At 43.7% G+C, this 27,900-nt stretch overlaps 1 long non-coding RNA gene across 1 annotated transcript in view; it reads left to right on the top strand.

Moving 5' to 3' along the window:
• Positions 1–27,900, top strand: part of LOC105883229 (uncharacterized) — a 55,891-nt gene that overhangs the window by 2,627 nt on the left and 25,364 nt on the right. Inside the window, exon 2 of the long non-coding RNA XR_012920970.1 lies at positions 22,265–22,350. This is a non-coding gene — a long non-coding RNA (uncharacterized LOC105883229). The remainder of the gene's footprint in view (positions 1–22,264; positions 22,351–27,900) is intronic.

Here is a 27,900-nt window from a genome sequence, read left to right as displayed (position 1 = left end):
GTTCCAAGGGTTTTGACCAATGAATAATGTCAAGTACGCACCATTAGGTTATCATGAAAATAGCTTCACTTTCTTATTCCTCCCTCCCCCAACCCCTGGCAGCCACTGGTTTTTGCAGTCTCCATAGTTTTGCCTTTTCCAGAATGTTATATGGTTGGAATCCTACAGCAGGTAGCCTTTCAGATTGCCTTCTTTCACGTGGCAATAAGCATTTATCGTTCCTCTGTGCCTTCATGGCGTGCTCACTCGTGTCTTTGTTGCTGAAGAATATCTGATGTACCGTGGCGTTTACCCACTCACCTCCTGGAGGACCTCTGAGTTGCTTCCAGTGTTTGGCAATTATGAATAAAGTTGCTGTGAACATTTGTGTGCAGGTTTTTGTGTGGAATTAAGTTTTCGACTTATTTGGGTAGATACCAAGGAACACAATTTCTGGATCATATGGTGAGAGTGTGTTTACTTTCCTAAGACAGCACCACTTTTTTAGTGGGCCAAAGTCCCTTAGCTGTGACCTGCAGCAGAGTTCCTCAGCCTTCCCCCCACTCCCCACCCTCCCACCCCCGCCCTCTGTGTGGCAGGAAGACCAAGGGAAACTGAGTACATCGGTTGTTTTTCCCAGGTCAGACAAGGCTCTCAAAAGACGGTTGCTACTGAGGGCAGGTCCCTGCCACGAAGAAGAGAAAGCTCTCGGTATATTTCAAAATGGTTACTTTGCCCTCTTACTGCCTTCCACAACTGTAGGGGATTTTTCTGTGATATCGTGAGAACCTGGTCAGGCTTCTGCAGACAAAATTCACGAAAGTGTGGGAGTACCTTGACAGTGGGCCCCAGTGGTTTTCACCTCTCAAGCCAGTCCACACTGGGCATCCAGGACTTTGCGCAGCACTGTGTGCATGAGTGTACCTAACGTTTGCTGACTCGAGCAGTGGCTTTTGCTCCTGAAGCTGTGCTTGTCTGTTCTGTGTTCACATCTCTCCACAGTTTTCCAGGTGGAGGTTTGCCTTGGGACCTCAGTTCCTGGGTCATTGTAAGAAGTATTGTTGATTTTCAGTTCAATTTTTTTCTTGTTAGGAAGATGGGAGTGATGACTGCAAGTTCTTCATATGTCCTGGTAAAAACCAGAATTTGTGAATTCAGATAGGCTTTTTGTTTCTTTGGCTTTGTTTTGTTTTTATCTTTAACTGTTCTCTGGTTTTATTATTTCCTTTTATTCCCATTCTTTGGATATTTTTTATTCTTATCTCTCCTTTTAGTTTTTCTATCTTTTATAATGATCCCAGGATTTTTTTTTTTTACTAATTTTCTTTGCTCTCTAGCATCTACTATTTAGTTTATATATGTTTTCTAAAATGTTCCCTTTTATTTTTACTTTCATACATTTTTAATATATTTTTTTCTTTCTTGAGACAGAGTCTCACTCTGTTGCCCAGGCTAGAGTGCTGTGGTGTCAGCCTAGCTCACAGCAACCTCCAACTCCTAGACTCAAGTGATCCTCCTGCCTCAGCCTCCCGAGTAGGACTACAGGCATGTGCCACCATGCCCGGATAATTTTTTCTGTATATTTTTTAGTTGTCTGGCTAATTTCTTTCTATTTTTAGTAAAGATAGGGGTCTTGCTCTTGCTCAGATGCTGGTCTTCAACTCCTGAACTCAAGGAATCTGCCCGCCTTGGCCACCCAGAGTGCTAGGATTACAGGCATGAGCTACCTCGCCCGGCCAAAAGAAAGTAAACATATACATTTGTGTGCACACTTCAAAGTCTACCACCAAGGATTAATTATGAATGTTTGATGGACATTTAGCCATATTTCTAATGCATATACAGATGCAGAATAATGATGAGGTTATGTCCCCATTAAGTTGGAAATATCATAAGTTGAAAATGCATTTAATTTACCTAAACTACCAAACAAAGCTTAGCCTAGCTTACCTTAAATGCATTTCTGTTGAAAGTGGATCACTTTTGCATCATCCTAAAAAATGTTAAGTGGAACCATCATGTAAGTCAAGGACTGTCTGCATACAGATAGATGATAGATTATGAAAATCAGTTTGAGAAAAAGGATATCACAATATGTATGTTTAAAAATTAAAAATATTTTCCCTTACATACAACTTTTGTTTAAAAATTTATTTTTTAATTGACAAAACTTGTACATATTTATCATGTACATGTTTCGAAATATGTATGTATTGTGGAATAACTACATTGAGTTCATTATGCATTACCTCACATTTTATGGTAAGAACATTTAAATCTCAACAATTGTCAAGAATATAGTACATTGCTATTATAGTCATCTAGTTGCACAACAGATCTCTTGAACTTATATCTCCTATTGAACTGAAATTTTGTATCTTTTGAAAAACGTCTGTCCAACCCCTCCACCCGAAGTCTTTAAGTAACCACCATTCTACTATTTCCATGAAATCAACTTTTTTAGATTCCATATATCAGAGAGATTAGTGATATTTGTTTTTCTGTGTCTGACTTATTTCATTAACATAATGTCCTCCAGGTTCATTCACGTTGTTCATGCAAATGGCAGGATTTGCTTCTTTTTGAAGGCCGAATAGTATTCCATTGTGTGTGTATACCACATTTTCTTCATCCAGTCATATGTTGATAGACACAAGTTTATTCAGCATCTTGGTTATTGTGAATAATGCTGAGATGAACATGAGTGTGCAGATACCTCTTCAACATACTAATTTCTTTTTGGGGGGTGTATGTCCACATGTGGGAAAGCTGGATCATTTGGTAATTGTATTTTTAGTTTTTGGACGAACCTCCATATTGTTTGTCATAATGGCTGTACTATTTAGGTCATTATATAAGAAACGTATGATTTTGGATCAAAAGTGTAGTTTATCATATCTCAAATAAGAAGCAGTACAATCAAAGTGTGCACCTAAACTATTGGCACCGCTTTGCCCTCTTAACGTAGCTTGTGTGTGCCAGCAGCCAAGCAGCCTGGAGAGCGAGTGGCAGTGAAATCTCGAAAGGTGTTTTCCACAGCTTGTTGAGAATGGAATGTTTTTCCTTGCAAGAAGTGGTCCAAACCCTGGAAGAAGTGGTAGTTAACTTGGTGCGAGGCCTGGCGAATGTGGTGGATGACAGAGTCTCTAGGTCCAGCCGTTGTGCGATGTGGTGGAGTGTTGCCTTGCAAGAGGATTGGCCGGTCTCTGTTTACCAGTCTCAGCTTCTTAATTGCAGGCGTCCTCATCATTTCATCCAACTGGTTGTGGTACACATTCGCTGTAATCGACTGACCAGGTTTCATGAAGCCGCAGTGGATGACACCAGCACTGGACCGCCAAGCAGACACCATTAGCCTTTTTTTGATGACTATTCAGTTGTGGACCGTGTTTCGGCACTTCATCTTTATCCAAATGTTGTACCCAGTGCTTGCAATTATCAGAAAGAATCCGTTTTTCATCACATGTAATAATATGGTGTAGAAATGGTTTGCCTTTATGTTATGACAGCAAAGAAAGGCTAGCTTCAAGATGATTTCTCTTCCAATGATCATTTAATTCATGTGAAACCATCTATCCAGCTCCTTTACCTTGCCCCTTTGTTCCAAATGGTCCAGTATTTTTGGGATAGTAACATCAGACCTTGCTGCTAATTCATGTGTATGCTGAGATGGATTTGCTTCCACTACAGCTTTCAGCTCATCATTATCTACCTTGGTCTCAGGTCCCCGACATGGCTCATTTTCAAGATTAAAATCACCAGAACAGAACTTCTCAAACCACCAACATACTTTGCATTCATTAGCCACATCCTTCGCAAACACTTCGTTGATGTTTCGAGCTGCCTGTGCTGCATTGGTACCACGACGGAACTCATATTCGAAAATAACATGAATTTTTTAATTTGTTGTTTCCGAAAAATTGCTCTGAAAAAATTTGACAGATAATTACAAGACAAATTTTGTGTTTGCAAGATGGAGGATGTACCTTCATAATAAAAATAAAACAAGTGTCAAAGTGCAACGTCAGAGATACCAACTTGTCGAACTTAGTACTTAAGGAAATCGGACATTTTGTACTTAATAACCTAATAGTTTACATTGCCACCACAGACTGAGGTCACTATGAACATCTAAGGGTACAAGGCAAATAGATTGCAAAGCCAAACTTACAAATCCTGTGAAAGATTCAGGATTTAATGTAGCTGATGAAAATGATGTTTTATGCTCATAGGAAAAGCCATTACTTATTGAAGATGTGGCAGAATTAGACCAGGTAATAATTTTTGAAGAGAGAATGACACAGGTGATGGCCGGGAAAGAGCTTCAAAAGAGAAAAGATTTACATATTGAAGGATTAAGGAAGGTCTTGGAGATGCGTTAAAGAATCTCTTGAATCATATGAAATAAAATGGAAGTCAAAGTTGAAGGCAATGAGACTTACAATGTAGTTTTTCTATTTGGCACTATTTATTCGTATTAATCATAATCATACCCTATGATCCAACCATTTGCCTCCTGCTTGGTTGTTGTAGTTTGTAGTTATGTCCACAATTCTCTACTCCTTTCATGTTGTGGAAACAAAGACCAGCCAAAGGGGAACAAACAGTATTGACTTAGAGCTCGCTGTACCAAAGAAGTCAGCTCCGTCGCGTGGATTCAGCAGGGGCTCGGAGGCAGCTGGGGGAGTGGGAAAGCTGTCAGGTGGAGAAAGGGAAGCTTCCGGCTGCTGGCGCAGGAAGCTGGAGGCGTTTCTCTGGAAGTCAGCATGTTATGTGAGTGGTTTGGGGAACACACCTGGCTTTCTCTGGTTGGTCCCAGTTTGGAAGCAGGACAAAACACACTAGTGCTGGCCGCTGTGGACCTGGAAAGAAACTGAGGCGTGGCAGAAACACCAAAAATTTGAGCCCAATTTAAGTGATTGCAGCCTGGGTAGCTCTTCCAAGTTACCTTGGGAAGTGCTCTAGAGAATGGAAGAAATTTGGAGCTTTTTTTTTTTTTTTTTTGAAATTTGGAGCTTTTAAAGAAAAACAGACTAATCAGGAGAGGGGCAATTACAACAGTTGTTTTTCAGCAGCACAAAGATAATTTGGAAGTAAATATTTTTGTGGAAATTTTAAGTGTCATAAGTGCTTTAATTGTACAGTATTCATTTGAATCCTTTAGGAGTTCCCACAGTGAAACATTTATTCATTTCATTTGATTGGACTGTTTCTTGGTTTTGAGCTTTTAGGCAGCAACAGTTTTGGTGATAGGTTATATTTCCATTCATGTTAAATCCTGTTATAATAACTGTCACTATCTCTTTATTACCCTTAAAAGAAATCATACAGAAATTGAGTTGAGACTGTATTTAAGTTCAGCAGGTGTGTGAGTTTTTAAAGATTATCATCACACTCTGTGTGCACAGCAATGCATGCAGTTGAATACTGAAGCTGCCCTGGCTGTGACAGCACCCTATTGTCATCGTCCTGAGGTGCTTTAATATTCTTAGAGCATTTAAATAGGGAATAAACAAATGTTGTGTTATACAACCTCTTTAGTGAGTTTAAATGTCATTAATAGAAAAAGTAGTTTTATGCATGTAGAAATACAAAAAAAACCTGAAAGAATAATACACAAAAACATTAGTTCTGTTTCTAAGATTGTTTTATTATAATCTTCTCCAGCATTTTGGAGTATTTGTATGGGTATTTTTGTGTTATTCACAGCATAACCAGTTTTGGAGAGTTGGTGGTCATGTCTTAAATTCATGTGTCATTTATTCATTAAGCTGGTGTTTATTCAGTGCCCATTTTATGAAAGCAGTATGCCAGAAACTATAGAGGCAAAAAGGTTAAATCAGTTAGTTAAGAGCTCTGCCCTCACCAAGAGTATAGTCTAGAAGGAGAAGAAAGATGAGTGTATGAAGGGGTGGAAAGCGCTGGCCCTCACCAGAGAAGGGTGGGAGGAGAGAGGTGACATCTGGTCTGGAGGTAAGAGTGTAGAATCAGAGAAGGCTGGGTGGAGGGAAGGGAAAAAAGTTCTGGATGTGGAAAAGGGAGAAAATGGGTTCTTGAAGGAGTAGGGCAGGTATGCAGGTTGAGAGGATGTGTTCCTGGACCTCAAGAGAACAGGTTAGACTGTGGAGCGGATGGGAGAAGAGTGTGGTGGGGTAGGGGTGGGGGACAAGTTTGCAAAGAGCAGTGGTGACTGGGTGAGAGGGTGAGAATGTTCTGTGAGTGTGTCTGGTGGGGACTGGGAACTCTGAATGTGCTCGGACAGTGCAGGGAGAACCCTGGTCACTGCTATGTGGTCAGAAGACTGACCTCTGGCAGGCACAGGGCCCTGCGGAGAAGCGCTGTGCACCTCATGGTGGGTGGGGACCAGTGTGGCCCCAGAGTGCACTGGAAGGAGGGCCTCACGGTTTCAAGGGTGACTTGGAGCCTGGGGCACTGGAAAGAAGGATGTTCTGCTGGGTGGAGCCATGGTGTTCTCAGGTTGCCCAAATGATCAACACTCCTATTAAAAAAATAGTTCCAGGCTGGGTGCGGTGGCTCACGCCTGTAATCCTAGCACTCTGGGAGGCTGAGGTGGGAGGATTGCTTGAGCTCAGGAGTTTGAGACCAGCCTGAGCAAGAGTGAGACCTGTCTCTACTATAAATAGAAAGAAAATTAGCCAAACAACTAAAAATGGAAAAAATTAGCGGGGCACAGTGGCATGTGCCTGTAGTCCCAGGCATGTGCCTGTAGTCCCAGCTACTCGGGAGGCTGAGGCAGGAGGATCGCTTGAGCCCAGGAGTTTGAGGTTGCTGTGAGCTAGGCTGATGCCACGGCACTCTAGCCTGGGCAACAGAGTAAGATGCTGTCTCAAAAAAAATATAAATAAATAAATAAAAAATAAAATAAATAGTCCAGTAGGGAAAAGAGAGTTTTATATTCCTAATATGAAAATATTTTTTTTGCAGAAATATCAAAAATAGCTTTTAAAACATACGTCTGCTGCTATAAAATGTAGCATCACTGAGCAAGTCCAACTGAGTGCGTTAGCTCTGCCGTCACTGCCACCGCCACCACTAACTGCTGCCACGCGTCAGTCCTTTCTCGGTTGTGGAGAGCCATGGCGCAGCAGAGACTTTGAGCTCATAGTTTGCCATTTCCCTGTTTTAGTTCTGTGATCATAAATTTCAGTCCACATTGTGCAAATGTGGTTCCTAATTATTCTGGGTTGTGAAAGCTGCCATGGAACAGGGGTAAGGATTAGTGAGTGAGGAATGTTGACTGTTGAGTTCCATTTTGAACTTAACTGATATTTAGGTGCTACCAGGACATCTGAATCAAAAAACATATTTTTGTATAAATTAAAAACACAATTCTCATAGAATCCAAAATAACTTTTTCCTGTTTCCTTAACTGTTTATCCACAGCATGGAGCACATTGCCCAGTTCATATGCCCAGCCAAAGAGGACTTGTTCAATCCATAATCTCCTTGTGGAAGTAAAGTAATCTGCTCCTTAAGAGCTAAAGTAGGAGGATTTTTTTTTCTCTTTGAGGAAAGATTCTGAAATAAAAGATCAATGCACCAGTTTTTAAGCCATTATAGTAACTCATATTAATTAGAATAAAATGTTCTCACCATAGCGTAGTGATGTTTGGGTTTTAGAAGTTAAAACACTTGGGTTCAGATCTTGGCTCTGTCACTAACTAGGTGTGTGTGCTCTCAGGCAAGCTACTTAGTGCTTTTGTGCTTCAGTCTCTTCATTGGGAAATTGGGAGTGATAGCATCTGCCTCATGGGATTTTTGTAGGGATTAAGTTAGATATAAATGCAAAGCACTTAGCCAGTGTCTAGTGAACAGCAAGTGCTCAGTAATGGTAACAGTCTTTGCTGTTAGTGGTTACGGACAACCCAGGCAAAATTAATGTTTCCGTTCCAACTTTATTCAATGCCATTGCTGATTAACAGATACCTTGTGGTGAAAGTTTACACAGGAAAGAAGTAGGTTGTAGTGTTGTTGAGTAATGTTGAGCCTTGTTTTGATGCAGTCTGGATGGTTACAGATATACCACAAATTATTCTTAAACTAAGAAGATAGAGACAAACTAACATGTTTTATTTGAACTTACACTATTCAGTTTAAACTTCACAATCAGTTTCAGACAACAGCAAACTGAAACCACAGTTTTTGAACAATGGAAATTTCAGAACTTGTGGTATGTGAGTTTTATTTATGTCTTTTTCTTACTATTTAAAGCTTCTCATTCTTTCAGAATGTAGTAAAGTTCTATCATTTCAGACATCAGAATTAGCATTGAAAACATGGGATTCTTTATCTGGATTGATGAAAGTAATTTATTGTTTGCTGTGTCAAACACAGCATGCTATTTGTCACATAGTGGTTTGTGTATCTTTCTAGAAGCTTTCAACTTTGATCTCAGTCAAAGTACACTCAGTAGCACAGATGACAGAGTTTAAAAAAAAAACAACCCAGTGATGTGCATTGTCACTCACAGAGACTCTAAATCAACAAGTATAGTGAGGCGGAGTGAAAAGCCATCTTACCTTAAAGAGGCTTGTACGTTCTTGTGAGAGAGCAGACCTCTGCCTTTCTCGGGAGAGACAAAGGTGTGGGACAATTTATTAAAGATGGGGTTCACTGTGTGCAGTCAAAAGGCACCTCTGCAAGGCCAGATTCTGGTCCTTGCCTGCAGTTTTAGGTAAACACTCGCATTTAAAAGACCTCTCGGAGCTGGGGCTCTGCGCACATAAAGGGGCTTTCTTAAACTGTCATCAGACTGGGTTTTAGAACGTGCTTTAATACTTACAAGGTTGATGTTTGCCTTTTAAAAAATGCTATTTGAGATAGCTTTTTATTTAACTTTCACCTTGGCGTGCCTTTTACCCAATTCGTGGCAGCATTAAGGAAACTCACCTTGTTGTGAGACCAGACAAAGATTTAGAAAAATGTTGCACAATATGACCTTTTAAAAGTCAAGGCTTTAAAAAAATCCTTGTTTAAACACCATAAAAACTGGATGGAAAACAAAAGCATATAATCTTAATCTGAACATTTCGTCTCAGATTCTTTTTATTGCACTAGAGTTGATTATTCTGTGAGATATATTAGTTGTTTCCTAGGATTGCTCTTGTACTTCCATTTCCTTTCTGTTTTTTAACAACAATGGCCTAGATTGATAAAAAGGGAAAACAGGGCCGTCTGGAATGTAGAACACTGGTACGTGCCTGAATCCGTACCCCTCCAGATTGTTATGCTCAGAAGGAAATTAGTTATTCTGTTCAATCTATTTGTAGAGTGTATTAGTAGGAACTTGAAGCTCGTACATTAAAAAATATATTAAATATAAAAAATATACAAGCTTAAACATACAAGCTTAATAGTTGCAAGATAATACATGATATGGCTGTAATAATTTATTCAAGCATTCTCTTATTTATTAGCATTCCCTTAGTTTCCTGTTTTGCAGTAGTAACACTCCTGTCAATTTATATTTATATACCTACTGTATATTTAAGTTCAAGTATATTGAGGTAAAAGATACATACACCTTTTAAATGTTATAGTTCTATGAATTTTGACAAATGTAAACAGTCATGTAACCACCACCAGAATCAAGATTTACAGCATATGCACCATCACAAAAACTTTCCTTGTGTCCATTTGTAGTTAGTCCCTGCCCTCCCCTCTGCCTACAGTTGCCAGTCTGCTGCCCTGTGGTTCTGCCTGTTCCGGAACATCATGTGCGTGGACCAGACCACATGCAACCTTTTGGACCTGGCTTTTCCCCTTGGCAGGATGCATTTGAGAATCATCCATGTGGTTGTATGTATCATAGTTCCTTTTTGTTATGCAATACTGAGGCATGTTCCATTAGGTGAATGTACTTGGGTGTGTTTAGCCATTCACTGGTTGATGGATATTTGGGTGGTTTCCAGTTTCTGGCGACTATGAAGTCAACATTCAACTGTCAATATTCATGTACTGGTTTTCGTGTGAGCACATGTTTTCATTTTAATCAGATGACCGTTTGGGATTGTTGGGTCATATGGTGTGTATAAGACATGACTGCTGGACTGGAGCTGTGGCTGCGAGTTCCAGCGGCTCCTCATCCTCACTGCACGTGGTATTGCCAGTTTCCCTGCCCCCGCCCCCTTCTAGCTACTCTAATACTGTCTGTCGTGCTTCCTATCGTGGTTTAAATCTTGTTAACGGAGTTGACCCTGAGCGTCTTTTCAGGGGCTGCTTTACCATCCATGTGTTCTCCATCCATGTAAAGTTTGCTCCCATTTTTAATTGGGTTGTTTGAATTCATTATATTTTCTGGATATAAATCCTTTGTTAGATAAGAGATATGCAAATATTTTCCTCTAGTCTGTAGCATATCTTTTGTTTCCTTAACAGTATCTTTTACAGAGCAAACATTTCTAATTTTGATAAAGTCCAGTTTATTAACTTTTGTTTTTATGAATTAGTTTTAGTGTTATATCCAAGAAATTCTTACCTAACTTCAGGTTGCAAAGATTTCTCCCATGATTCTACTGAAAGTTTTATAGATTAACATTTTACATTTAGATCTATGGTGCATTTTGAGTTAAATTTTTATATAAGGTGTGAGATTTTGATCAGGTTGAAATTTTTTTGCATATGGATATCCAATTATTCCAGCAGCATTTGCTGAAAAGACCATCCTTTTTTCTTGAATTGCCTTTGCATCTTTGTCAAACACCAAATGGCCATCTTTGTGTGGGTCTATTTCTGAACTCCATTCTGCTCCACTGATACATGTTTCTTCTGTCCCTTCGTGGGACTGTCTCGATTGCTGTTGCTGTATAGAAACTCTTAAAATTGAATAGTGGGAGTTTTCCAACTTTGCTCCTCTTTTTCACAGTTGTTTGACTACTTTAGACCTATTGCCTTTCCATATTAATTTTGGAATCAGCTTGAACGTGTACACAAAAGTTTTGCCAGGGTTTTGAAAGGAATTGCGTGAACTCTGTATGTTGGTTTGGGGAGAGTCTTCAAAGCCATGAATGTTATATGTCTCTCCATCTGGGTAGATTCCTTGTTTGATTTCATCAGAGTTTTAGATTTTTTTGGAAAATATTTTGTTATGTTTATATCTATATACATCATTTTTAGAGCTATCATAAATAGTATTATTTTTAATTTTTTAATTTTGAATTATTCATTGCTAGTATATAGAAATATGGTATTTGTGGGTTGATCTTCTACAAATTTGATAGATTGACTTAGTTTTAGCTTGTTTTGTATGCTCTTTGAGAATTTCTATTATGACATGTAAGAACAGGGCAAGTTTTATTTCTGTATGCCTTTTATTTCTTCCTTGCCTTCCTTAAACTGGCTGGGACCTCCACTATGATGTTCAACAAGAGTGGCGAGCGTGGTTCCCTTGTCTTAAGGGAAAGCATCTGGTCTTTCGTCATTAAATATAAGGTCGGCTCTAGGTGGTTTTGTAGATAGATGCCCTTATCAGATGAAGGATGTGTCCTTCTGTTCCAGTTTGTTGTGTATTTTATTAAGAGTTGATGTGGAATTAATTTTAAGTGCTTTTTATTCACCAATTCATATGATCTTATGGTTTTCTTCTTTTGTCAGTTGATATGACAAATACCTTGATAGATTTTTGAATGTTGAAGTAGCCCTGTGTTCCCAGGATAAGCCCTCCCTGATAATGGGAGGGCTTATCCTCCCATTTATGTATTGTTAGAGTCAATTTGTTAGTATTTTGCTGAGAATTTTTGTATCTATATACATGAGGTATATTGGTGTGTGACTTCTTTCTTCTTATACATATATAATACATATTATATATTTAATATATTTTCTGTCTCCTCATATATAGATATATATAATAAGGAACTGTCTCCTGCCTTACCCTGATACCAAAACTAGACAAATATAAGAAAAGAATAATATACATATACATTGCATATGTGAAAGTTTAATTAAAAAAACATCTTTAAACCTACAATCCCAGGGTGGGGACCAGAAGATTACCAGCACCTTGCGTCCACCTCAGCTCCTTCCTGCAGAGGGCTTCTCCTACAGAAGTAGCCAGCATTCTGAATTTGGTGCTTATCATTTCTTTGCTTTTGTTTATGTAGTTTTATTCTCAAGATTCCTCAGTAATATATTTGCATTTTCCCTGTATTTTTCAGCTTTATACTAATGATATCATTGAATATCATCTTTTAGGACTTTTTTTCATGTAATGTTACGTTTTTAGGATTTATCATGTTGTTGCCTAGAGTTATAGGTCATTTATTTTTTACTGCTACATCATTTTCTGCTGTGTGAAGCTTATGCCTTAGCCTGTTCATCAATTCTCCAGTCTCGGACATTCAGGTTTTTCTTAGGTTTTTTTTTCCATCAGACTCAGGGCTGGTGTGTGTCCTTACTTGTTTCCTGGGATGCAGATGCAGGAGCTTTCCTAGGCTGCATACCTAAGAACGAAATTAAGATAAGCAGTGTGTCAGCGTTGCAAGTCCTCTAGCTGTGTGATGCTTCTTGCTGTCTGGCAGGGCACATCTCCCCACTGTCACCTTCTGTTAGAGTGTCTTGGATATTATTGGCTCTTTGCTGTTTTATATAAATTTTAAAATCAGCCTGTTGTGTTCCATAAAAAGCCCTATTGGAATTTTGTGATTATATTGAATCTACATCCTCTGGGGGAAAACTCATCGAAGATGGTGTTTTTGCGCATAAATATGGTATCATCTCCATTTGTTTTTCAGTTCTTCTTTGGTGTCTTTCAATAAAACTTTATAAAATGTCTCCATTCGGGTTTTCCCACCTTATGTCAGATTTACGCAGTTACCTGATGTGTCTGTTGTTACTTGAATGGTATTTAAAATATTTTTTTCTAATTGTGACCGATCAAGAAATGATATTGACTGATATATGGATCACATGATAAGCCACTTTGATAAACTCTGATTATTTTTAATAATTCATCTGGATATTCTTTTGGGTTTTCTGGACAGTTATGTCATCTATAAATAATGAACATTTTTTCCTTTTCAATTCTTATCCCTTTACTTTCTTTTTCTTTTCTTATCCTACATGCTATCTCTCCCGCCCAATGTCCACTAGAAGAAAGAGAGGGCACCGTTGTTTTGTTTCTGATAGTTGAGGGGATGCCTCTAGTGTGTCACCACTAAGTGACAGCGGATGTGGATTTTGGTAGCTGTGCCTCATCAGATGAAACATTGGCCTCTTGTTCTGCCTTGTTAGTGGATTGATGATCTGTTCCCTGGGTGTGTGAGCAACATCACTTACAAAGCCACCTGGGTATGCCGTTTTTCCTAGTGGGAAAAACTGCTGATTCAGTTTCATTAATTATAGGTCCTTTTAGGCTTTGTATTATTTTTTGAGTCAGTTTGATTAGTTATATTTTTCCTGGATTTTTTTCTATTTGTTTCACATTTAAAAATTTACAGGTGTAAAGTTATTTATAATATTGTCTTTATAATTCCTGCAGTGTCTGCAGTGGTGTCCCTCTTTTAACTTGGAACGTTGGTGGTGGGCTCCTTCTCTTTAAGTCCTTGATTAGTATCAGAACTGTGTCAACGCCATTAATCACTTCAAAGAACAAACTTCTGGCCTTTGATCCTCGTTACTGAATGTTTGTTTTTGTTTTACTGATTTCTGCTCTTTATGATTTTTTTCTTCCATTTTCTTTGGTTTATTTAAAATTTTTTTCTTCCCTTTTGGGACGGATGCTTAGCTGCTTTATTTCCAGCTTTCTTTTCTAGTGCAGTCGTGCACTGCACAGTGACGTTCTGGTCAGTGGCAGACCACATGTATGGCTGTGGTCCCGTAGTGTTATAATGGAGCTGCCCTATGCAGGTGTACCGTTTTTTATCTTTTGTACCATATTTTTGCTGCACATTTTCTATGTTTAGACACATTTAGATACACAAATACTTACCATCGTGTTCTGGTTGCTCACAGTATTCTGTACAGTAACATGCTGGGCAGGTGTGTAGCCCAGGTGTGTAGTGGGCTCTGCCATCTAGGCTTGTGTAAGTACATTCTATGATGTTCATGCAACAACGATGATGAAACTGCCTAACGACATATTTCTCAGAATGCATCCTGTCGTTAATTGATGTATGACTGTATATACATTTGAAATTACAGGTTTTTCCAATAATTGTTGCTTTGGCTGAATTCTGTAGATTCTTTACTACTACCTTTACCTGTATGCTGCTGAAATCTCTGTAGGTGGATATTTTCCATCTTGTATATGATCAGCATAGGACGGAGGGGAGGTGGAGCCTGTGGCTTGTCAGCAAGTGAGCACTTTGGTGGAGTGATGAAGAGAATTTTAGTGGCTAGGAAGAGAGCCAGTCATCTATGCTGTTTTGGTTGAGTGAGGTATTGAACCCACCGTATTTTCTTGGTGTTTATAATCTGTTTGTGACTGCTATAGAGCTGCCTATAAGTCAGTTTAAGGTATAAATATTATGAACATACAATCAATTTAACAAATATTTATTGAATGTTGTATATGTGACAGGCACCATGTTAACTTCTTGATTTATAAAAATGAATTAAATGTGTTCCTTCCCCTGAGCATTTTAAATTTTAGAGGAGGGAAAAAATATGTAGGCTGATCATTTTAGTGATGTACAGCAATGACATGACATACAGTGACATACAATGTGGTACAGGGGCCCCAATGGAGCTGAGTGTGTGCACATTTGGGGACATCAAGTCAGGAGAGGTTTGCTGGAATATGAACCTGAGTTGAACTTTGACATCCTACTGGTCCCTGGTTCAGAGCATATACCATGTCCCAGAGAACATCACCCCTGCCCTGCAAGGAGCTGCCACATACCTGGTGATGAAACTGAACAGCAAAAGGCTGTTCTGCCACTCAGGCAGCTGGGCTGCTTCGGGGCCTGGGAGCTGTGTGAGTGTGAGCCAGCCGCCACGCTTTACCTGCTGTGAGATGAGCTCCCTGGTCAGAGCAGGGTTGTGTGGGCTATCTGATGACGGAAGAGGTATTTTGTAATTCCCTGGATGGTGCTTTTGCCAAAACCACCATGGGCAGGGAAAGCAAATGCATGTTGAGAGAACCTGTCCACTCTACCTCTCCCAGGACAGAGACGCAGCCTGGCCGCCGTCATGGGGCCGCTGGTCTCCCTGGGACCAGCAGCACATGGAGGGCTCCATGTGGGTTCCTCATGTTGGCAGTTTAGGGGCTCAGGCGTGGCCATGTCAGCCTTAGGGAGTGGAAGTTCGTGGTGTTGAGCCTCCATCCTTGTAGCCGCTCTGTTTCAGAGTGCGTCGGCAAGGCCACGGTGGCTGGGGAAAGAGGCTGTCTGACAGTCACAGACAATCTCCCAGTCCTTCTCTGATGAAGTTGTCTTTTGCTAAGTGTTCCCATGTCACACAATTAAATTCACACTCTGTGTCCATAGGATTCCATCCACACATTACTGCCAAGACTTCCTTGTTATCAATTTTTTTTTTTAGCTGTATTCCTTCCAAGTCTCTAGCCATCCATGCAAACCGGTAGCTACTCATGACATCTTAGCCGTATTTTCTTCTGAGCAAAATGAACAACCAGGTACTTTGCTTAGAACAACCTAATAAAGTTCTGCCCACAGGGAGAGCTCCCCTAACCACTGTCCTTTAGAGCCACCTGCAGGGCTGCAGTGTTCTGGCTGCCCATTTTTGGGCAGTACCAGTGTATTGGGCACAACCGTCTGTAAACCAGGCCTGAACTTTTCCTTCCTCAGTCAGCTGGCGATGGGGTTCTCTCCATGAAACCACAGGTGTAGCTGAGAGAGAGGATGCCACACGGCAGAGGGAACACTACGTGGACGCCAGCTGTGTGCTCATGCAGCTGTGCGTTCAGGATCTCCTTGCGTCTGGTATAGTATTTGTTACTTCAGCATGGGGGTGGGGAGCTGCTATGACTTTGTGGGTCAGACAACATCCATTTCATGGGATGTGTAAGAAAAAGAGGAGAAATGGGGTAAAGGTAGAATTAAGAAATCTGAAGTTTTAAAAAATATATTTAAATAACATATATGAGGATTGTATGGATGAATTAAAATCAGCAGATGCTCTCTGAAGTAAGCAATAAGCCATGTTTCTTGTCATTGAGTCCTACAGATTTTGCCTCAAAACTGTTAGAGCTCATTTGTTCTTGCATTCCAACACTCTCTTTACAGGGGTCTTTGTTTGTGCTGCTGTAACAGAGTGCCTGAGGCAGGTCATTTCTGAAAACAGAGACCTAGTCTCTCACAGTTCTGGAGACTAGAAGTCCAAGGTCAAGCGGCACCTGGTGAGGGCCTCCTGCTGCTTCCTTATGTGGTGGGAGGGCAGCAGGGACCAGCTCCCGCTGTCAAGCTCCTGTACAAAGGCCTCTGATCCCCACCAATGAGGGAGGACCCCCCTGGCCCAATCACCTCTTACAGACCCCTCTTAATACACTAAGACATTGGTAGTGACATGCTAGCCAGAACTATGACCTTGTTATTGTGCTTTTTTAGAGAGTAAGTGTGGCTTAAAGAGAGGCATGTGGGGGCCACATGAACAAGGGATGAACATGTGATGGTGGATTTGGGGTGGCAACGTGACTGGGTTAAGGGATGCCCAGGTATTTATTTTCATGCTTCAGCAGGTACTGGGCCTGTTCTGTTTCTGCTGAAAGGGAAGCCTGGGTGATTTGGCATTTGACTAGAATGCCCGGGCTGCTCAGACATGTCTGTGAAGGGTTTCTAGAGCAGATTGGCCTGGGAGTCAGTGGGCTGGGTGGGGGAAGTTCCACCCCCAAGGTGGGCGGCAGCATCCAGTTAGCTGGGGGCTCGGAAGGAGCAGGCAGAGAAAGGGTGGATTCTTGCCCTCTCCCAGAACCAGATGCTCTTGGACATCAGAACTCCGGGTTCTATGGCATTTAAACTCTGGGGCTCACACCAGTACCTCCCCCCCCCCCCCCCCCCCCCCCCGCCCAGCTCTCAGGCCTTTGGCCTCAGGCTGGGAGTTACACCATTGGCTTCCCTGGTTCTGAGGCCTTTGGACTTGGACTGACTGAGCCACGCTGCTGGCTTCCTTGGTCCTTCAGTGTGCAGATGGGCTGATGTGGGACTTCTCAGCCTCCCCATAACCACATGAGACATCCCCCTAATAAATCCCCGTTCACACAGCTCTCTGTGAATCTCATTGGTTCTGTGTCTTTGAGAAACCCTGACTGAAACGCTAAGTATTGCAATACAAAAAACCAGTTTCCTTCTTTAGATCGTGTATACAAACTTTGGCCAGAGGGTCTAGGGTGCAGAACTGAGTGTGCCCTACACCAGCTGGAAGACTGCAGTGGCTCCAGCGTCTCATTCAGCAGACGTTACCACGGATGCCTGCTGTGTGCCAGGCCGCGGGTGCGGTGATGAACAGGACAGCTGAGGCCCCGCTCTGTGCAGCCTATGGCCTGAATAAGGTGGGGCGGGCTCACACCAAGAAATAAGTGAGTAGGTACGTACCCAGTCCCACATGGACCTGCTGAAAAGCTCAGGAAAACTGAGAGGAGGCCCCGGAGTGGGAGGTACTTTCTGCTCTACAATGTTCAATGTTTGGCCAGTGACTGGGGTGGGGAGTCAGGGACACTGCCAAGCTTGGCGTTGCGGCTGGGGAACAGCAGATGCACTGAGCGGCAGGACAGAGCTGCGGCAGAGCGTGGTCCTGTGGACACACCTGCTTGCTGGGAAGGCTCCTGGTAGCAAGGTGCCAGCGCACACAGGGCTGTGCGGGCCCAGGAGGTGGTGGCCATCAGGGTGGCCCCAGTGCACATGAGGGCTGTCCCTGGCCGGGAGGTGGTGGCTGTCACGGTGGCCCCAGTGCACATGAGGGCTGTGCAGGCCCAGGAGGTGGTGGCCGTCAGGGTGGCCCCAGTGCCCATGAGGGCTGTCCCTGGCCGGGAGGTGGTGGCTGTCACGGTGGCCCCAGTGCACATGAGGGCTGTGCGGGCCCAGGAGGTGGTGGCCGTCAGGGTGGCCCCAGTGCACATGAGGGCTGTCCCTGGCCGGGAGGTGGTGGCCGTCAGGGTGGCCCCAGTGCACATGAGGGCTGACCCTTGCCGGGAGGTGGTGGCCGTCAGGGTGGCCCCAGTGCACATGAGGGCTGTCCCTGGCCTGGAGGTGGTGGCCGTCAGGGTGGCCCCAGTGCCCATGAGGGCTGTCCCTGGCCGGGAGGTGGTGGCTGTCACGGTGGCCCCAGTGCACATGAGGGCTGTGCGGGCCCAGGAGGTGGTGGCCGTCAGGGTGGCCCCAGTGCACATGAGGGCTGTCCCTGGCCGGGAGGTGGTGGCCGTCAGGGTGGCCCCAGTGCACATGAGGGCTGACCCTTGCCGGGAGGTGGTGGCCGTCAGGGTGGCCCCAGTGCACATGAGGGCTGTCCCTGGCCGGGAGGTGGTTGCCGTCAGGGTGGCCCCAGTCCACATGAGGGCTGTCCCTGGCCGGGAGGTGGTGGCCGTCATGGTGGCCCTGGTGGTCTCGTGTCCCCGGTGTCTGCTCACACGTCGCAGGTGGGAGCCAGGGGTGGAGGCTGAGGACGAAGTGGAAGCCGTGGCCTGTCTCTGGTCCCAAATCACTCATTCTGAAGCAGTGTAGGGAAAAGCTTCCATGCGAAGCTGAGGGGACGGCAGGAAGGGAGGGTGAGAGGAGAGGGGCGGCTCGTTGGGCTCCTGAGGGCTGCATGCCTCTGCAGGTGATGGAGGCCACCTGGCTCTCGTTGGAGGGTCCCTGGGTCCGACATCCAGGCAGCTCTGAAGCTAAATGTCCTCCCAGAGGGGGGTGCCTGCCAGGTCCCCTCTGTTGAGTTGGGAGACTAAGGGCGAATTTGGGGCTGGGCTGCAATGACAGGGACGTGGGGGGGAGGAGTGGCCTCGCAGACCGAGGGTGAGGACTTGGCTTTGGCCTGATGCGCTGATGCCTGAGACGGGTCGGCGCACTGTGGAAGACTCAGTCTTGGCAAATAGACAGGAAAACGCAGGCCCTGTCTAGAGGGGGCTCGCAGCCCATCAGGGAGGTTGACCACATAGAATCCGCAGAAACGTACAAGGCTCTTATTGGGTGTTGGGAGAAACTGGGTTTCTTTCCATCCCTTACCTTGAAGATGTAAATGAGCAAAAGCCTCTCTTGGAAATAAAATGCATTTGCAAAATAGAATCTCTCCTGCCTACTTCAAGATGCATTAAAAAAATGGACATTATATTTTCAAATCCCCTAATCCACAACTTAACCACTTCAGTATGAGTGTCGACTGTAGTCGGCAGCCACAGATGAACGTACACAGCTGAGCGTTCACTATAGTCGACCCCACAGATGCACCGAGTGTCGACTTTAGCCGACAGCCATGATAAGACTTTTATAATTTTTCATATATCAAAAGAAAATTGTGAACATTTAAAAATATTGTAATAAAAACATATATGTATATGTTACCTATTATGATTTACATTACAAGTAAAGCTGCCTGTAAAGTAAAACAAGCTTTCAGTGCTTTAAGGCTTTCCTCGTCACACAAGAGCAAATCGGATTCGTCGTCAATGCACGGCACAAACTATCATGCGGACTGTGAGTGCCGGCTGTGGGCAAGGTTTCGCGGCCGGTGAGCGCCGTACTGAAGTGATTAACATTAGTGGCATGTAACAGTGGGAAAATATTCCTGGTGTGCAGTGAAAAAAGCAACAAAAAATTATTTCCACCTCTAGGCGAGTAACTACGATGTTGGCAGAATTTTCTAAAATGTTTCCTGGTTTACTTCATAAATTCTTTGCCTAGGCCAATGTCTAGAGGAGTATTTCCAACGTTTTCCTCTAGAATTCTAATAGTTTCACACCCAAGGTTCAAGTCTGTTACCCAGCATGAGTTGATTTTTGTGAGAGGTGAAAGGTGTGGGTCCTGTTTCAGTCTTCTACATGGGGCTATCCAGTTTTCCCAGCACCATTTATTGAATAAGGATTCTTTTCCCCAGTGTATGTTTTTGTCTGCTTTGTCAAAGATTAGATGGCTACATGAGGATGGTTTTATGTCTGGGTTCTCTGTTTCTGTTCTACTGGTCATGTCCCTGTTCTTGTGCCAGTAAAAAGCTGTTTTAATTACTATAGCCTTGTAGTATAGTTTGAAGTCTGGTAAATTGATACGTCCCATTTTGTTGCCATTTCTTCTGTGGCATATGGTTGAAATGTTTCAATAACCTCTCTGAGACCCAGTGATGCTCTTAGGTGTGTCACATTCCATCCGCCACTGACTGGTGAGCGCCGCCAGACATTCACTCCGAGCAGGGGCACCGCCAACGCAGGTGCGTGTCAGTCTGTGTCAGAACCTCTTATTTAGTTACAGGATGCCTAAGAGACAGTCGCTCAGGTAGCAAAGATTGGCTTTTCAGCTGCTGTTTTACGGCACTATTAACTCAGAGACACCATTACTTAAATGTAATTTTTATTATTACAATTAAAGACTGATTTGATTTTATGAGATCATGCATTTTTATTTTATGGAAGCTTTATAGTTAAATTCAATTTAAAATATTACTCTATTTAAAATAAAATATAAGCAAGTACAGTATTAACATTATATTGTACTTAGGCAAATCCACTGTTAAAACTTCTGTGCAAATAGTTACTTCAGTAGAAACAAATGTTTGCTGATGTAACTGCACGTAACTGAAGAAAAGCGAACCTGCTCATTCTGTTTGCTTATTAAACATACCAAGTGTAATTAAGTTTATTGTCCATTTTTTTTGTGACACATAAAAGTTGATTTGCTTTCAGCTGATTCTCCCTTCGGCAAAAAGAGCTTCGCTGCTGCTTTACTGCTGCTGCGGGGCACAGTTGTCACTGCCACTGGCCTCTCCATGCTGCGGGGCAGAGACGTCACTGCCACCGGCCTCTCCACGCTGCGGGGCAAAGATGTCACTGCCACCGGCCTCTCCACACTGCGGGGCATAGTTGTCACTGCCACCGGCCTCTCCACGCTGCGGGGCACAGTTGTCACTGCCACCGGCCTCTCCACGCTGCGGGGCACAGTTGTCACTGCCACTGGCCTCTCCATGCTGCGGGGCACAGTTGTCACTGCCACCGGCCTCGTTCACAGGGAGGACTGAGGAACGGACAGGAACGGCTGTGCCGCTGAGAGCGCGTGGCTGTCCCGACGCTGTGCAGGCCAGCTTATGACTTTAGAAGTTTCTGTGTGATTTTGGGGAAGGTTTTGTGGTTTTGTTTTTGGTGGAGGAAAAGAATGTTAAAGAGTATTTGCACTAACTAGATTAAGCTGTTGGTAAACACCTCCCCGCTAAATTAGCTGGTGGTGAGGACAAAGAAAATGCTTTGTCCCCGGTAGGTGGATTTGTCTCCAGTGCTGAGGCAAGCGGGAGGCAAGCGTGGAGGGAGCAGAGCCCCTCACTCCCTAACGGAAAGGCAGAGATTAAATCGGCAAGGGTCTGTGAGGTGAGAACAGTGAAATTAGATTCTTCCTTCTCTTTATTTTGTTGAAGCTTGTTCTTGTCTCACTTGCCTTTCTTGGGAGGGAAACCTGGGTTTTCCAAAACCAAATTAGCACAGGAACAAACACCACTCAGGCCAGTGCATTCTTTTCAAGGTTCTCAGCTCTTGTGCTCAACAAGCCCCAGGAGGATCACCGGCCTCTATCAGCACAGCCTGGTGAGGGGCGGGCGCAGGTGCGGGCGCAGCAGTCATGGCGGGTGTGGGTGGGCTGTCCCGTGTCAGGAACTCTCTTCCTGTGAGCATGTTGCTTCAGTCACTCTTGCCTTCACTCGTTAAAAAAGGAAAGAAAGAAAAGAAAGAAAGGATAGTAGGTTTTCAGGGGACTTTGTTGGGAATCTTTCGGTTCTGGGAAGGGAATGCAAAGCCCAGAGGAATTCTAACAGAGGAGAACCGCCTGGAGCCCCAGGAAGGTTAGACAATGGCGGCTTCTGGGAGGAGGTGGGCAAGTCGTCTTTCAGTCGTCTCAGTCCTCAGAATGTGAGTGGTGGGTTTAAGCTGCACTTGTCGGCGAATGCAAAAGAGCCAGGACTGAACTTTAAGGTTGGGCACTGGGTTTCTTTTTTAATCAATAGGGGTTTGTTTTGTTTTGTTTTGTTTTCATTTGTTTCTTAAGGAATAGTTACTTCTAGTAATTAAGTGACGTTAGAGTCGTATTTGTTGTTCAAGGCTGGGGGTTCCCAGTGAAAGTTAAATGTGCTGATAAGGAGGTGTCCTGGGCACAGTTTTCAGATGTGGTGTTGACATTTCTTTTAGGAGTCCTCCAAAGGAGGTGCCATCCCTCTGTGAAAAATTCTGGCGGAGAGTCACAGAGGTCTTTGAGCTGCAGAGGAACTGAGCAGGTAAGACAGGGTTGCAGTGGCGCCCGAGCCTCCAGGTCGCAGCCACGAAGTCTGCAGGATGGCCTTGTGGTCTCGGCTCCTCTGAGGCATTTTCAGGCCGTGCGCCAGTCAGAGGCCTGGGCGCTGGGAGTGGATGCAGAGGGTTTGCAGGCCTGGGCGCCCGGGCATCTGATGTATGTGCTCAGTTCACACATGTAGTCCCCTAGCTAGAGTGAGGGCCTGGAAAACAGGGACTGTGTCTTGTTCTTTTGTGGATTCAGGGAGTTTGTAACCTCGGGTTCCATGCTAACGCTGGCATGCCAAAACCGCATCCTGAGGCTGGTTGTGAGAGTGCAACCATAGCCTGCAGCCCAGGGCTTTGCGGGGCTCGTTAGGGACAGCCCATTCCCTCCTTGCACGATCGGAGGGGTCAGAAGCTTGCTTGAGGGCTGTGCCTTTTTGCTGTCGCCCTGGTCCTGGCCTAACTCCTGGATTTTTAATGGCAAACCACACTTGGCCAGTTATGAATCCCCATGTCCTCACTTCTTAACCCTCATGGCCCAGACTAACAACTTCAAACTGGCCACCTGCGACTCATTTTGGGGCCAAGGGTGGGGAAGTTGGCTGGCGCAGGGCGCTGGAGGGCAGGTGCGAGAGGGCAGCGCTGTCCTGCGGAGTTTCCCTGAGTGCCTGGAGGTGAGTGGGGGGCCCAAGAGGAGGCGAGATGAGCCTGGAGGTGCACACGTGCTTTGCTCAGTGTCTGTGTCTCAGTCCACTTGGGCTGCTGTGACAGACAGCACAAGTGGGGCTTAAATCATAGAAACTCATTTTCTCACAGCGCTGAGGCTGGAAGTCCAAGATCAGGGTGTCCGCGGGGCTGGCACCTCCTGAGGCCTCACCCCTTGGCTTGTAGATGCAGCCTTCCCTGCTTCCTCACATTCGTCCCTGTGTGCGTGCCTGTGTCCCAGTCTCCTCTTGTGAGGACACCAGTCAGCTTGGATCGGGGCCCACCCCAGTGACCTCATTTTACCTTGCTCACCTCTTTGAAGACCCGTCTCCAAATACAGCCACATTTAGGGGCCAGAACTTCAACATATGAATTTTGGGGGAGAGGAACTTCATTCAGTCCCGAACGGCCCATCTTGAATGTGATGATCTATAGATTTGAGCCACGTAGTCACGATCAGTTTTCGATAAGGCAGGAGACTCTCTTGCCTGCTACAAAAACACAATGCAAGGCCCTTGGATTCCTGAAGCCTTGGATGCCAGAAAACACACATGAATCAATAATGACCTCAACCAAAGCATATTATTTCCATGTGAGTAGTATGCGAAAAATGACCCAGTCTCACATCGCAAGGGGAAGAGTGAGAGTTCCTGGCTCCAGATCTGCCGCCAGGTTCGTAACTGTGGACAGTTCCTGCTTAGTTACCGTTGTGACCTATAGTTCCCTGTAACCTGGGTATGAATCATATCTGCTCTTCCTACCCCATAGATTTTCATGAGGACTGATTATGAGCACATTGTGAACCCCTGGCCGTTATTATAGGACTCTAATAACTTAGTTTAGTTCTTCAGTTCTATAGATGTTTATTGAGAGCTGCTTATCTTCTCGTGGGCATTAGGGATATAAAATTGAAGAGGGTGGGCCTTGTCTCACATACAGACCACTTCAGAAAGAGCGAGGGGGCACACGGTGCTGTCTGAGCCCAGTGGGAGGCACTGAGCTCAGCCCGGGCTGAAAGTGAGGACGCAGAGACTCTGGCATCCTGTAACCCAAGTGAGGTCTACTGGAAGCACAATCCCCATATGCGCCTTCAAAAAATAGCGTCAGGAATGCAACTGAGGAGATCAGACAGCAAAGAGAAAATAGTTCAGATATTGGATTTAATGTATTCCGGTATTAGGCTGAGTAGTTTACATAGAAAAATCCAAAAGCATCACAGATAAGCTATCAGCATTAATAGGTAAAGGTTGCAGGATATGAGGTTAATAATAATTTCATTTCTGTATTCAGTCACTAAACAATTAAAAATAAAATTTAATAAATTACCACTAGCATCGCAGACATGAAATAGCCAGATATAAATGTAGTGAGAGATGAGGAGATCTCTGAACTGAAAATTACAAAACATTTTGGAAATAATGAAACAAGAGCTTGATATATGGACAGACTTGCTGTACCCATGAACTGGAAGACACATCACTGTAAAAATGTCATTACTTTTAAAGACAACTGTAGATTCAATGCATTTCCAATCAAAATCCCAGCAATATTTTATGGAAGTTAATAGACTGCTTTTAAAATTTATATGAAAATAAAAAGGACCGAGATTAGCAAAGGAAATTTTGAAGAAGGAAATAGTTGGAGAATGACCCATTTTGGAAACACCCAAAGTTATCACAGGTTAAAATTATCATTTTTATCAAAAGATGTGTATGGAGCCCCTGTGTTGTAAAACACATTGTCCCATCTCTTATTTTCCTTATCATCCTGCTCTTATCCTTATTTCTGTCTGTATTAGTGTGGGCTTCCATAAGAAAATGCTGCAGACTGGCTTAAATCTCAGGAATTCATTTTGTCGTGGTTCTGGGGTCTGGAGGCCCATGGAGGTGCCGGCACAGCGGGTGCCAGGGAGCCTCTCCCCTGGGTTGCAGACGTGGCCGTCCGTGCCCGCACACGGCTCTCCTCAGTGCTTGTGGCGGGAGGGGAGGAGCACATCCTGTCTGGTGTCTCTTCCTGAAAGGCCACTAATCCGGTGGGATCAGGGCCCCGCCCTTATGGCCTCATGTAACGGCTTTCGTAGAGGCCCTATCTCCAAATACATCCACACTGGAGGTGGGTTCAACACGTGAGTTTGGGGGGCACACAGACATGCCATCCAGGTCACCTTCCCCTTCCTGTCTTAGGACCTGCAAGCTTGCATTGGACTCTTAGCTGATTTGTTTTTAATTTTTTTCTCATGCATGCATATAAAGCTAAATATTTCTCCTTTGGCACCATGAGAGCTACTTCTCCAAACTTTTGGTATATATTGCCTTCATTATCACTTGGTTCTAAATCTGTGATCTCCCTGCAAAGTGACATCAATTGGCAGGGCCGTATCTCATTCAGCTGTGTGGGGGCAGCAATGTAGGGAAGAAATGTTGGATTTAAGCATCGTATTTTAAAAACTGGACCCTGTAGCCAACTGCCTGGGCTCAAATGCCAGCTCTGTCACTAACTAGCTCTTTGACAGTGGGTAACTTACAGAATTCCTCTGTGACTCAGTTTCCTCAATTCCAAAATGGGAAAAATAAGGTATGTATTGTGGTGTGTGTACGTGTGTCGTGTTTCTATCTGTCCTGGTTTGGAATTCTCCACTCGAGTGCTCTCATTTTTGCTTCATTCGGCATGTGCAGGCTTCAGTGGCCCCAGTCTGAATTTCAAGGTAATTTCTTTGCTTTGAAGTTCCTGCTCTCCTCAGGCAATGCACAGACCCTGTACCCTTCTTGTACTGTGGACTCGGAGTTCTGGACCTTATGGGTGAGGTTCTACCTCCCCAAGCCGGGGAGAGACAGTGAGCCTCTTCGCCCAGCCCACCTGTGGACACAGGCCGTGCAGTTGCATCCTAACCCCAACCCTGACCCGCAGGCTCTGGCCGCTCCCTGCTTCGGGTGTGGGCGGTGCACCCAGTGTCAGCTGCTTCTCCTTTCACTCTTGGCCTCTGGGGCTTTCTGTTCTTTCTGTTGAGTATAGCTGTGTATTTTCTTAAATGTTTATTTTAAACTAGCTTTTCTATAGTGGGAGAGGCCCTGTGTGCATCAGTCCAGGCCCCCAGATTCTTGGAAACAGGCTGCCATATTGCATCTCACCAGGGCAATGTTCGAGCACAATTTTTGTTTTATTAAGTAAATGACACCCCTTTAACTGGCCTGGAATGAGTGAATCTGCACATTAAAAAAATTAGTTTATACAATTAATTCAATTATGCATTTTCCCAATGAAACGTTAGACTGTGGCAAAATTCTTGGCATTAACCTTCTTTTCTGCTCTTCGAAGCATAAGCTGCTGCCGGGGGCCCCCTCCCCACCTGGGGAGGGAAGGCTGGAACACTAGGCCGCTGCAGGTTTCCTCTCCGTGGGGCTGTTGGGGTTCCGTGATTATGGGCTTTGTCCACTGCACTGCCCAGCGGTTCCAACCCCCACTTCAAGGGACCCTGTTTTAGTCTGTCGCTCTTTCATGCAGTCCCCCTGCTTTCTTTAGTAAGTTGATTAACCTGAAAAGCCATTAAGGACCAAATTTTTTTGAAGCATAACTAAATTTTGAAGACATCTCAGGAATTCCCTGGGGAGAAATGGATAACTGCATAAAATATATCTGTGGGTATATTGAACAATCTCAAGAAAAGTATTATTGGGGCACCCGAAATTATTTGATTTCTCTTCCTTTTTGTTTTGTTGAATTTCATTAAAAACTTAAATTATAAAAGCAGAGCATCTATCTTGCACTTTGGCTGACTGCCTGGATCTGTTCTAAATTGGATCTTATAAATATTCCATAAAGTCCTAGGTAATGGGTTTGCTTTTTCCTGGCAGTTAGCCTGTGTGGATGGCATCTTAAACATTTATGCCGTTTTTGCAAAACTTGACAAAACATTTCAAGCATTAATAGTTTTGTTAATAAACTACTCAGCACCAAAATAATACATTATTTAAGAAAGTTCTTGAAACCAATCAGTCTGCTGTTTTACCTTGACACTTGGCAAGATGTTGCTAGCCCGCAAAACATCAATTTAGTGCTGCATCCCAAATGGGGGCACTTAAAAACTATTCAGTGCAATATTGCTGTGATATCTTCCTCGTAAGGAGGGCAGCCACTAAAGCAAGGTTATTGGCTTCATTTGAAGAACTTGTTTCGTTCTGATCGTCCTTCTGGGCGTTTTGTATTAGATAATTCTCCTCTGCAGAGGAGACTAAGGCAGGACTAACCACTGCAGTACCAAGGCAGTGTGCGTCAGTACAGAATGTATGAATGTATATATTCATATAGAATTTAAACTATTTATAAAAGTACTGGTAAAAATAACATTCTCAAGTTGCAGTATATTCTATATTTTAACACATTGGAAAATACCAAACTATTAAGACATTGATTTGTGATTCCATATTAATTTCTTTTGGGAAGATTGTAAAATAAAGATGATCCTGCCATTTTGGGGCACATATTTGAACTTCTTACAACTGTAACTCCATCATTAATTAAAAAATTTTAGCTCAATAGGTTTTTTGGAATTTAGGCTTGTGATTCCCACTCACATCAAGTTCTATAAAAGAGGGCGCTGCCAGAGCATGCACATGTAACTATGTGTATATATGTATCTGTTTATGTAGAGTCGTGACAGTAACTGGCTCAAGGGGCTAACCAAGGCTGGCTCAGGAATGTTTACTTGGCAACTGCGTTGGGGTGGCCGATCAGTCACTTGCATAGTAACAAGCGGATGTGCATCCTGTATCATCTTGTTTTTTAAGTAACTATATACTGTTGAGTCTGGGACTTCTTTTCTTATTTTTATGGTTTACTACTAATTT

The sequence above is a fragment of the Microcebus murinus genome, chromosome 9 (genome assembly GCF_040939455.1).
Source record: "Microcebus murinus isolate Inina chromosome 9, M.murinus_Inina_mat1.0, whole genome shotgun sequence".
Classification (NCBI taxonomy): domain Eukaryota; kingdom Metazoa; phylum Chordata; class Mammalia; order Primates; family Cheirogaleidae; genus Microcebus; species Microcebus murinus.
This window is presented reverse-complemented; position numbering and strand designations above follow the sequence as displayed.